Below are 10632 nucleotides of genomic sequence, written 5' to 3'. Positions count from 1 at the left end.
CTCAGACTGTCTCTTGCTCGAGCCCTGTTTCTCTCTCTCTCTCTCTCGTTCCCTCGCTCTTTTATTTCAGCAGTGCTGATCGCTCCAGTCTCGCAGATCTCGCGCAAGCCACTGCTTTATTGATGCGTGGGCTCAAAGGCTCTGGCTTACTGACTGCACGGCAGCGCTCTTCTCAGTTTTCACATTGTGTTGCTCCTTATAATAGACATCAGAAGAGGATACTGTAGATGGAGACTTGGTATTCGCTCAGGGAATTGCATTGGGTTTTGGACAGATGGAGATAAAGCAGCAAACACCTCTGCTGTCTGACTGACTAAACTGACACAAAGTCACTGTGTAGCATCACCTTGAAAATGAAAAAAAAAGAAAACCCTCTGATGCATAAAGCGCATTAGTTTGGAAGTGTTGGATAACCCGGGTCAGATAGAATTTATCTTGCTTTTCTCTTCCCAGACGCTGCCTCTGATATCCGCGGACCTTTTTTCTAACCCCATCTCTGCGGCGGGTCCGTGTCAGGGAGGCGAGGAGAACACCGAGGTAGGCGTTTTAATAAACCAGCAATAAAAAAGCTCGGTGGCAAGGGATCTTTCACATCTCCATTTCCTTCTATGGCTCTCTCCGGCTGGTCCTAATATCCACCTGCCGCGACCGGAGGTGGGAAGCGCGTGTTTGTCTCTATATAGGCTACAGCGTGTGTGCGTTTTGGGAGGAGGATGGCTGTAACGAGAGCAATAAGGGTCTGGAGCGAGAGAAGGCGGCTCAGCCGTGAACAGCAGAGCGAATGCCTAAAGTTTCTATTTTTGCCGCAGCGCAGGAGGAAGAGGCACGGAAATGCGATCGCTGCATAATGCATGGCCCCCGCGGAGCAGCGGCAGGGCGTTACACAACCAGGTGCTCTCTCAGGAACCGGGAGCATCACATGCCGCTGCTGCAGCGGCCACGGCTGACGCTGGTTTTGTGTCCGGGAATTATCGGGATAATCGGAATTTTCTGAATTATCGGTATTATCGAAATTCCTGAAATTATCGGAATTATCGGATTAATCGAAATTATCGGAATTATCGGAATTTTCTGAATTATCGGAAAACCAAGTTCCCACCTAAGAAGCTGAACTTAAGCCATAGATGTTTGAAACAGTAAAAGTTTAAAAATGTGTCAGTTTAAAGGTTCTTTGCAGAATCTTTGCATTATATGGAGGTTCTTTAAAATGTTCTTCACACTCACATCTCAATGGCAAATATATATAGAACCATAAACCCATAAAGAACCATTTGAATGCATAATGTTAATTTTAACGTTATGTTGTATATATTTCTTTTAAGAACCTTTAAAAATATCACCAAATAGAGACGTTGTTACAAATCATTAAAAAATGTTTTGGTACTCTTTAGAACACATTTCATAAAGACTGCATCATCATCGGAATGATCGTAATTATTGGAATTATCGAAATTATCGGAACCAAGTTCCCACCCAAAAAGTTGAACGTGAGTCATAGATGTTTGAAACTGTAAAAGCTTAAAAATGTACCAGTTTAAAGGTTCTTTGTGGAATCTTTCCATTATGTGGAGGTTCTTTAAAATGTTCTTCACACTTGCATCTCAATGGCAAAAACGGTTCTCTGAAGAAACTTCCATTAAAAGGTTCTTTAGGGAACCGAAAGTAGTTCTATGGCACAAATAATTTCTTTTGGCTCCTTTTACACCCTTCAAAAAGGTGGTTCTTCAAAGGTTCTTTAGGAAGCGTAATGATTATATATAGAACCATCCCTTAAAGAACCATTTGAATGCATAATGTTAATATTAACGTTATGTTGTTTATAGTTCTTTAAAGAACCTTTCAAAAATATCACCAAAAGGAGATGTTGTTACAAATCATTAAACATTACATTTTTTTGGTACTGCTTAGAACATATTCTGCAAAGATTGCATCATTTAAAGAACCCTTTGTAGAACCTTTTCTAAGAGCGTAGTTAGATTAAATCTAGCTAACTAGCCAGCTTTTTTTTAAACACACCTTAGTTTTAGTAGTCAGTGATTAGGTCATAGACATTTGCTTACATCTGTAAGTGTAGCACTATCCACATTTTACATTGCAGGAATATGTCAAAATGGAAAAATGACGTTCTAGATAAAAGTCAGTGGGACATAACACAGACCCTTCTGTCTAGTGACATATACGTGGCTGAAGCATGGTATCAGTGGGGGTCTCTGAGCTAGCTGAGCATTTTGTCTCCATGATAGGTGGGGTGGAAGGGGGAAGTTAAACCTCACATTATTGGTTAATATTATTTTGCCCCACCCACTGGTGCACGGCGACATCATCAAACATTTATGAATTCCGGTTGACTCTCAGCCAGCAAACTAGTTATGTTAGCCATGCGTTTACCACTCATATGCAAAGGAAATATATTTCCATATATTTTTCAAAATATGGGTTAGGTGTGTAATATATGTCCATGCATGTTTGACATATATGTAAATATTAAAAACTAACACTTACATATATTTAAATTTATTGACTTCAGTACAGCTCCTTGTATTTACACTCTTTGTCCACTTCATCAGCTCCACTGACCATATAGGAGCACTTTGTAGTTCTACAGTCACAGACTGTAGTCCGTCTGTTTCTCTGTACCCTGTTCTTCAATGGTCAGGACACTCACAGATATTATTTGGGTGGTGGGTCATTCTCAGCACTGCAGTAACACTGACGTGGTGGTGGCGTGTTAGTGTGTGTTGCGCTGGTACGAGTGGATCAGACACAGCAGTTCTGCTGGAGTTTTTAAAACACTGTGTCCACTCACTGTCCACTCTATTAGACACTCCTACCTTGTTGGTCCACCTTGTAGATGTAAAGTCAGAGACGATAGCTCATCTGCTGAGGCACAGTTTGTGTGGGTCATCCTCTGGTCCTTCATCAGTGGTCACAGGACGCTGTTGGCTGGATGTTTTTGGTTGGTGGACTATTCTATATTTTAGTTGGTTACAAGCATAGAACCCCATTCTCCATCATACTGAAGAACCCTGGACGATGCCAAAACCCTGTAGCCATACAAAGGGTTCTTTGAGTGTTCATAGTTCTTTACTAAAGAACCCTGAAGAACCATCTTTTTTAAGAGTGTGTTGTTAGCTTTGGTCATTCATTTATACGACATCAGGCACAGGCTAGTGCTGAAGCTCGGGGTCAGTCGGTGGCCGTGGTCTCGGAAGTGCCACCTGACGACGAGCGCTGTGTCTTTTTTCCTCCCGGGTTTTGAGGTCAGCGTGGATAAAGCAGGCTCGTAGGGATGCGGGGAGTGTACTCCGTGTTTAACAGTGAGTTATGGGAGCGATCCAGAATAAAGCATTCATGTGCCAGCGCAAAACGCAAGACCATTAGTATTCTCTGATGAGATGCGGCGGGTTATGCTCCGCTAGCTTCATCTGGGCCCATCTGAAGCTATTTGGATCATGGCAGTTAATCTGTATCAATGCCAGCAGCACAATTTAATTGTGCTCTATGTCTATGGAAGAATTGACCCAGAAACCAGCGTGTGAGAGCCTGTGTCTCGGAATCGACTCTCAACGGCTATTTTTAAACCGCGGCAGACAGCGGAGAGAGGAGGGAGGGGAAGACCTGAGCACACATAGAGGTGGAAGTTGCCCGTCAGACTGCTTTGAAATCAGAGTTAGGGTGAGTCTCAGCCTCAGAGCCTCAACCCACAGAGATACATGGACCATCTGATGTGTGTTGTATGGTAATCAGAGGTGAGTAGAGTGGCCTAAAGCTACACACTTAAAATGATGGTTCTAAAAGGGTTCTTTAGGTAACAAAATGGTGCTATATAGAACTACGAACACTCAAAGAACCCTTGGTATGATTAATGGGTTGTTTACATCGTGAAAGGGCTCTTCAGATTGATGGAGAATGTGCCGTAGATGGTTCTACAGAGAACCTTTTTGAAAAGCACCAAATTATTATGATGTCAGGTTTGTTACAACAGAAGAATCCCTTTTTAGTGCTACATAGAATCCTTTTCAGAACTTCAGCACATCTGAAGAACCCTTTTAGGATGCAAAGAACCCTTTAATCATGCATAATCACATACAGAACCATTTTCTTTACTAAAGAACCCTTGAAGAAACACGTTTTGATGGGTGTAGTATTTTTACTGACATGAAATAATGACTGGAGTAAAAGTACCTTAAAGTCCCTACTGAAAAAACACTTAAAAGCTACTTAAGTGTAGACAAAGTCAATGTAAAAAGATTTTATTCCAAGCAGTTTTGGAGCATTTCTGTTGGTCCATTTATAATGATCTTTTCACACAGTATAAAGGACAGCTGCTGTGCTCAAAGGTGTAGAAATCGAGCCAGTGGTCCTATATATGCTTACTATCAGGGTAACGCTATTAGCATTTATGCTAGCAGCCACAGAGTGAGTGCTGTTGCTCATATTTCACACTCAGCAGGGAAAAATGAAAGCTTTGTTAGATTCGACACATAATTCTGTGTAAATGTAGACATTAGTGTGAATGCATGGAGAGCAGTGCATTATATCATTTCATTTAAGCTGATAAGCTATCTGGTAAGTAAAGTAGCCAGTTAGCCTATTTAGATGGTTTAGAGTGACATAAAAGGACAAATAAGACTGGTAGCCTCTTAATCTCCTTGGAACCACCGGTGGTTCCAAAACGCACTTCATCATATTCTTCATAACTTTCATATTTCATAAGCTACATTCTAAAGGTGGGGGTCGTATGAGAGCTGTAACTGTCTTCTTTCCAGTCAAATAGATGGGTGATGTCATTTTAAACCCTTATAATAAAAGAAGCCCATTTTTCCACAAATCTGCGCTATAAACTATAAACAGATGGCGTCTCTTCAGTGATCCGCTCTGTAAAAAATATTTTTATAAAAAAATAATAAGCGTCTAGGATTTTTGGCTTTCAGCAGTAAATTGTAAGCATATAGCAATATGTGTATGATCATAAAACACATGTTCTGTTAATTTGAGGGGAGATTTTATTTAAATAAATAAATAAACAAATAAAATAAAAATGTACAGTTATTTCATGCAGTCACTGAATAATTTGCCTTACGATTTGGTCATGTAAATTCAGAAATTCAGGAAAAAACAAAATATACCCTGGAGAATAAGAGGTTAAATCATTAATCACAGTTATTATAATGGTTCTAGTCTGTCAAGCAGGTGGAAAATGAAGTAGAACTAGAAAAGTTCTGTTGATTCCCATTTGGGTCTTTGTTTTTGAATGCGCAGTGGACCCTATACAGTGAGTATTTTGTTAATAAAGCCTGTAATTATATGAATGGCTGGCGCAAGTTCATAATTGTTGACCACAAGTTATTAATCTGGTAAGATGAGTTTAACAAAAGCTATTTTTCCAGTATCTTGGCTTAATAGTTCTCAGGATTAGCTAAAAAAAACCTGTTGTATCAGTGCAGCTCTGCCTGCATTATCCACCCAGCAGTAGGTTCTTTGTTGTTGTGATATGATGCACATTATTTGGAGAGTTTATCACAGGGGTGCACAACTCTGGTCTTGGATGGCCGGTGTCCAGCACAGTTTGCTGATTTATCTGCTCAACCACACCTGAATACGCTCATCTGTTAATTGGCAGGTTTAATGGGTGTGTTTGAGTAGGGAAAGCTCAAAACTGTCCTGGACATCGGCTCTCCAGGACCGGAGTTGTGCACCCCTGGTTTATCATTTTGGAAAATGAATCAAACATACAAAATAAAATGTGCCATAGTTCCACACAGGGCAAATTTGATGTTTTATTTTTTCCCCCAATTTTAAATTCAGCAAATAAACAGTAACTGTGTATTAAAGGTGTGTTCTCTGTAGAGAAAGATAGCTAAGCTAGAAAATCACCAAAATACATAATTTGACCAGGAGCGCCCAAACTTTTGCACACGACTATATCAAATATAAAACCAAATGTGCAGCTCAGAATCAAAAACCATATCAAATCTGAGAATGTGTCATTACACTCCTAGTCATGTAGGCCCATTCCTGTCAAAGTAGACGGCCTGTGGACTCGTTAAGCTTTGGGTTCACTACAGGACTTTAAAACCATAACAGTTTATATAAGACTGGGCGTCTCACACTGGCTATGTTTACATGCAAAGATTTTTGCCAATCCGATTGAATACAATCCGATTACAGATTCAGACTGAGGTGTTTATAAGCACACTCTATTCAACGATTTGATGGAAAATCTTCGTTTACATGCTCACTACAAGTAATCCGATGCAAAATGACGCGCATGCGTGGAGTAGCGCTTAGAGTAAACGTTACCATGACAGCGAACATCACGTGAGGTCCAGTCCGCGTGAAATGAGTTTCCAGTTGGCACGCTTGTGTTTTAATTGCTTTAAAATGATGTCAGACTCAGGAAAACGGGCTTCACATGTGCTTATAAAGGAAGCGGCGAGAGGAAGACGTCGTGTTCTGAGACACATAAGCTGGACGTCCGTCCCACCGCCGTCTTTTAAAGCTCAGAGCATAAACTTCGTCTCCTCTGCAGACCAGTTTCTGCTCCGCCATGTTGAACGATATAAACTTTCACTATGACGCGATGAACATGCGCAGAACATACTTACACATTCCGATTGGAATGTAATCGGATTCAGGCGTTTACACGGCTATTATTCTTCTATTTAACGGATTATTTAGAAGTTTACCCACCTCGTTCAATCGGATAGAAATTGTATTCCGAATGGCCTCAATCGGACTAGTCTATTCCGATTGAGGTGTTTACATGGACGTGTTCTATTCCGATTGAGCTATTAGTCGGATTATTAACAGATTATCAGGCTGCATGTAAACGTGGCTACTGTCTGACTGGATTTTTTAAGATTATTTTATTTTGGGTGACTGAAATATTGGGGATCCACACTAAACGGTCACACACCATTCACCTTTTAAGCTGCTGCTGAACCGAACGGAGCTCACTGAAATCATGCAAACTCTCGCAAACTCTCGCGTTCTCCCGTTATTAAGAGACCCAAATAAACAAACGTGGAGAGTTTTCTCTGCCGTTTCTCTGACGCAGTAAAAAAGGTAAACGTTTCAGAAGCTCATGGATTTAAAAATGTGATCAGTTTGGTATTTTTTAGAGTTTTAAATGTACTTAAACTCAATTGTGCCTTAAACTCAGCTCATTAAAAAGCTTCGCTCGACACGTGAGAGACTTTTCACCATTTTTCTTTGTTTACTTGCTGTATTTTCTTCCTTCTTGCTCTCAGATTTCATTGGCTGTTGCAGGAGTCTGTTCAGATTGAGTCGCTGACCAGTTTACACCAGATTTTGCTCAGAGTCGGGTCGAAAAAATCCAACATGTTTGATAAACTCTGACTGGTCTGAAGGCCAAAAATCTGAGTCTGCGCCCCTCGCACACGACTCGACTCTCTCCCCAACTGTCGACTCCGACTGACCCAAAAAGCTGAAGACTAGAGCCGACCAGCACAGACTCAACCAGACTGAGAATCAGGGCTAAAATCGGGGTAAATGTTGTGTAGTGTAACCCCGGCTTTAAGGGACAAAACCCACCAGATGCTCTGATGATAAGTGTAGAAGCCTGGCTTGTGAGACTTGGACGAATCAGACATTGGCTTTGGACTAGGAATGGTGTAAGAAACTGATTGGTGGGCGAGTGGTGGGCAGGGACCTCCTCTGCCCCCGAGCAGACGTCAGCAAATCCAGAAGCCTGAATCTGAATGCCTGAACATGCACCTTATTTGACTTGATAAAAATTCTCCTGTGGCATGCGCATGCATTTGTGTCCAGATATATATGTATTTATGTACATATCGGCCAGCCTCATCACCCCTGGGGGTGTAAGTGGGCCTGCCTGCTACTTGAACAACAGCGTGTTTATGTCCTGCGCTCTGTATAGACATGAATTCGTCCTGCCGCCCCTCTGCCTTTGACCTTGTAACGGATGTGCCATTCATGTCACGAACGCTTCGACCTGGAGGGATTTGAATAGTACATTTTTTTGCCGTTCTCTCAGCGAGGCTCGCCCCAAACTCCCTCTGACATTATGTCTCCACGCAGGTGACAGAACTGTCAAATATTCCTTGGAATGTGCCACACACATGCTCGGCTTGCAAAAAAACGATAAAAACGAAAAGATATTTCTAAAAATGAAACCACCACACATCGTATCGCAAAAGCGCATCAGCAAAAAGACGAGATTTAAAAAACACAGTGAGGTAGCAGAGAGCAAATGGGACACGGGACATGAGACAACACTTCCATTCAGTCTAATGCCGCTTTCAAGTGGTCTCGGTTGTGTTGGAAATATTCGTTTCCCACTAGGAAGCACTACATGCACACCCTTCAAAGTCAGGAATCGACATCTTTGATGCAGAATGAACTGGCTTGTTCTTCATATTGTAGAAAGGAGCTGTGATAATAAGATCTTAACACTGTATCAAAATAATAAACGTTAATGATAGTATAGCATTAAAACATGTACGATTAACAATTTATTTCTGCTTCATTTGTATTTGAAAACATCTGTAATTTAGTTCAACCCCATTTACTGGGGTTCAAACTTACAACCTCTGGATTTTGGGACGAGCAATGCTACATAAATGTTGATATAACACTGCCATAATCATGTCATGACAGATGCATATGCTGTCATAAGTTTATATGACATTTTAAGCCATATCAACTCAGCGCTACGACATGCAAAATGTGCATCATGGTAAATAAGAGCTGTTCATTAGGTGATTAGTGTACCAGTGTCTTTTAACGCTGTGCTATTTTCCACGTTATCCACATGTAAGTGAGCTCATACATATTAAAGATGTACCCCAAGTAAAACTCTGTTTGGCTGCCAAAAGAAAAGAAAACAATGTTAATTTAAATGAAATTTAAATGAAATTTAAATTTAAATGACATTTAAAATGTTCAGAAATAAAACAAATTATTTCGCGAATTTTTAGGAAAGAAGTGCTGACGAATAATGGTGAATTGTTTGGTAAAGATGCTTTTAAACGAGGTCATTATCTGTCTTACACTGTGAAACTTCGGCTTTACACAGTTAAACTTGCTTGAAACCTACATGAAACTAAATTGCACTTGAATTGTATAATGGAAAACATCCAACTCACTTGAAACTCAGCCGCAACAGTTGCAACTGACTAAACAGGTTTCATGAAATGGCTGATCAAAATACCACCGACACATCACAAGATCACATCACATACTTTCTAACGGTTGATTCCACTGGATCAATAGACGAGGTAATAAAATGAAAGATGGCTTATTGGGTGGATAAAAAGGACCCCCTCCCGTGACTGACTCGAGGTTGGTAGTTTTTGATTTTGTCAGTTTCCTGAGTCAGGACAATAAACCTGAGTTTCTCAGAGCTAACGTATCTGTAATCAGCTGCCTTAACTAGCCAGCTAACGCAGACAGCTGTTGAAACAGCTGCTTGTGCCACTAATCTGCTGTTATCATGATTTATGTAGTTAGATTCATTTCCTCATCTTTTCATGTCCCTTAATTTTACACCAAGCTTGGGTTCATTTTGGATCCAAACCATGAAAATGATTGAGATGCATTCCGCAATGAACCTGTGCTTCTAGGATGGAATGAGCAAGACATCAAGTAAGATAAAACTGTTGCACTCCAAAATAAAAACTCAGTTGTATAATGAAGAACTAAAAAATTGTACCTTGAAAAAGGCAGCATTCAGGCAACCTCAAAATTCTGAGTTAATTGAACTTCTAATAGTTATCAGAACAAGAAACTTGTTTTATGCCTCATCAACTCATTATTTGAAGTTCAAAACAACTCAACATTTTAAAGCAGCAGGGCCACTGCAATGATCAAAAAATGAGAGCTGCTCATTTGACTAACTAGAAGAAATTGCACTTGAATTGCATACTGTAAAGTGTCCTGCAACTCCCTTGAAACTTAGCCGCAACAGTTACAACTGTCTAAACTTCGTGAAACACGTTTCATGAAACAGCTAATCAAAATGCCAATAAAGCATCACGTTATCACATCAAACAACACAATTTTAAAAGACTGATTTCACTGGATTAACAAACCAGAACATAAAACATACATGCAACTTTGATTTCAACTCAGAAAGTTGCATGCAACATACAACTAGCTGCATGAAAGTTTCATCATGTAAAGCCAGTCTTACCAGTAATGGTAACATGGCACTGTCATATTATTGGACAAATTCTGTAATGATAACTCATGATAGCATGCTTACAGCATGGCTATGTTGAAATTACGTAGCAGGGTTCATTTAGTGTTCCCGGCAGTTGCACCAATTGGGAGAACCTGAAGGTTCTCTCAGTGCCCATAAATGTTTGCTACTCGTAGATTTATCCATAGATCTCCACTGAGCACTGTCCAGCATGGTCTGCCGGAGCAACATACACTCCTGGTCAAAAAAATGGCACAACACTAAGCTTTTAATGGTCTTAACAACAAATCATTAAATGAATAGATGAAGTTACTTCATATGAAGTTTGATTTCTTTTTTTCTTGTTTTGTGTATAAATTTGCAGACAAGCTTTTACAGAAAGTAGTTTTCCACTTAGCATTGACGGCTTCAAACAGCTGAAAAACATTGACAAGCTAGTTTGTGTG

Source organism: Colossoma macropomum, unplaced genomic scaffold (assembly GCF_904425465.1).
Source record: "Colossoma macropomum unplaced genomic scaffold, Colossoma_macropomum, whole genome shotgun sequence".
NCBI lineage: Eukaryota > Metazoa > Chordata > Actinopteri > Characiformes > Serrasalmidae > Colossoma > Colossoma macropomum.
The sequence above is the reverse complement of the archived record's forward strand: the minus strand, read 5'-3'. Positions refer to the sequence as shown.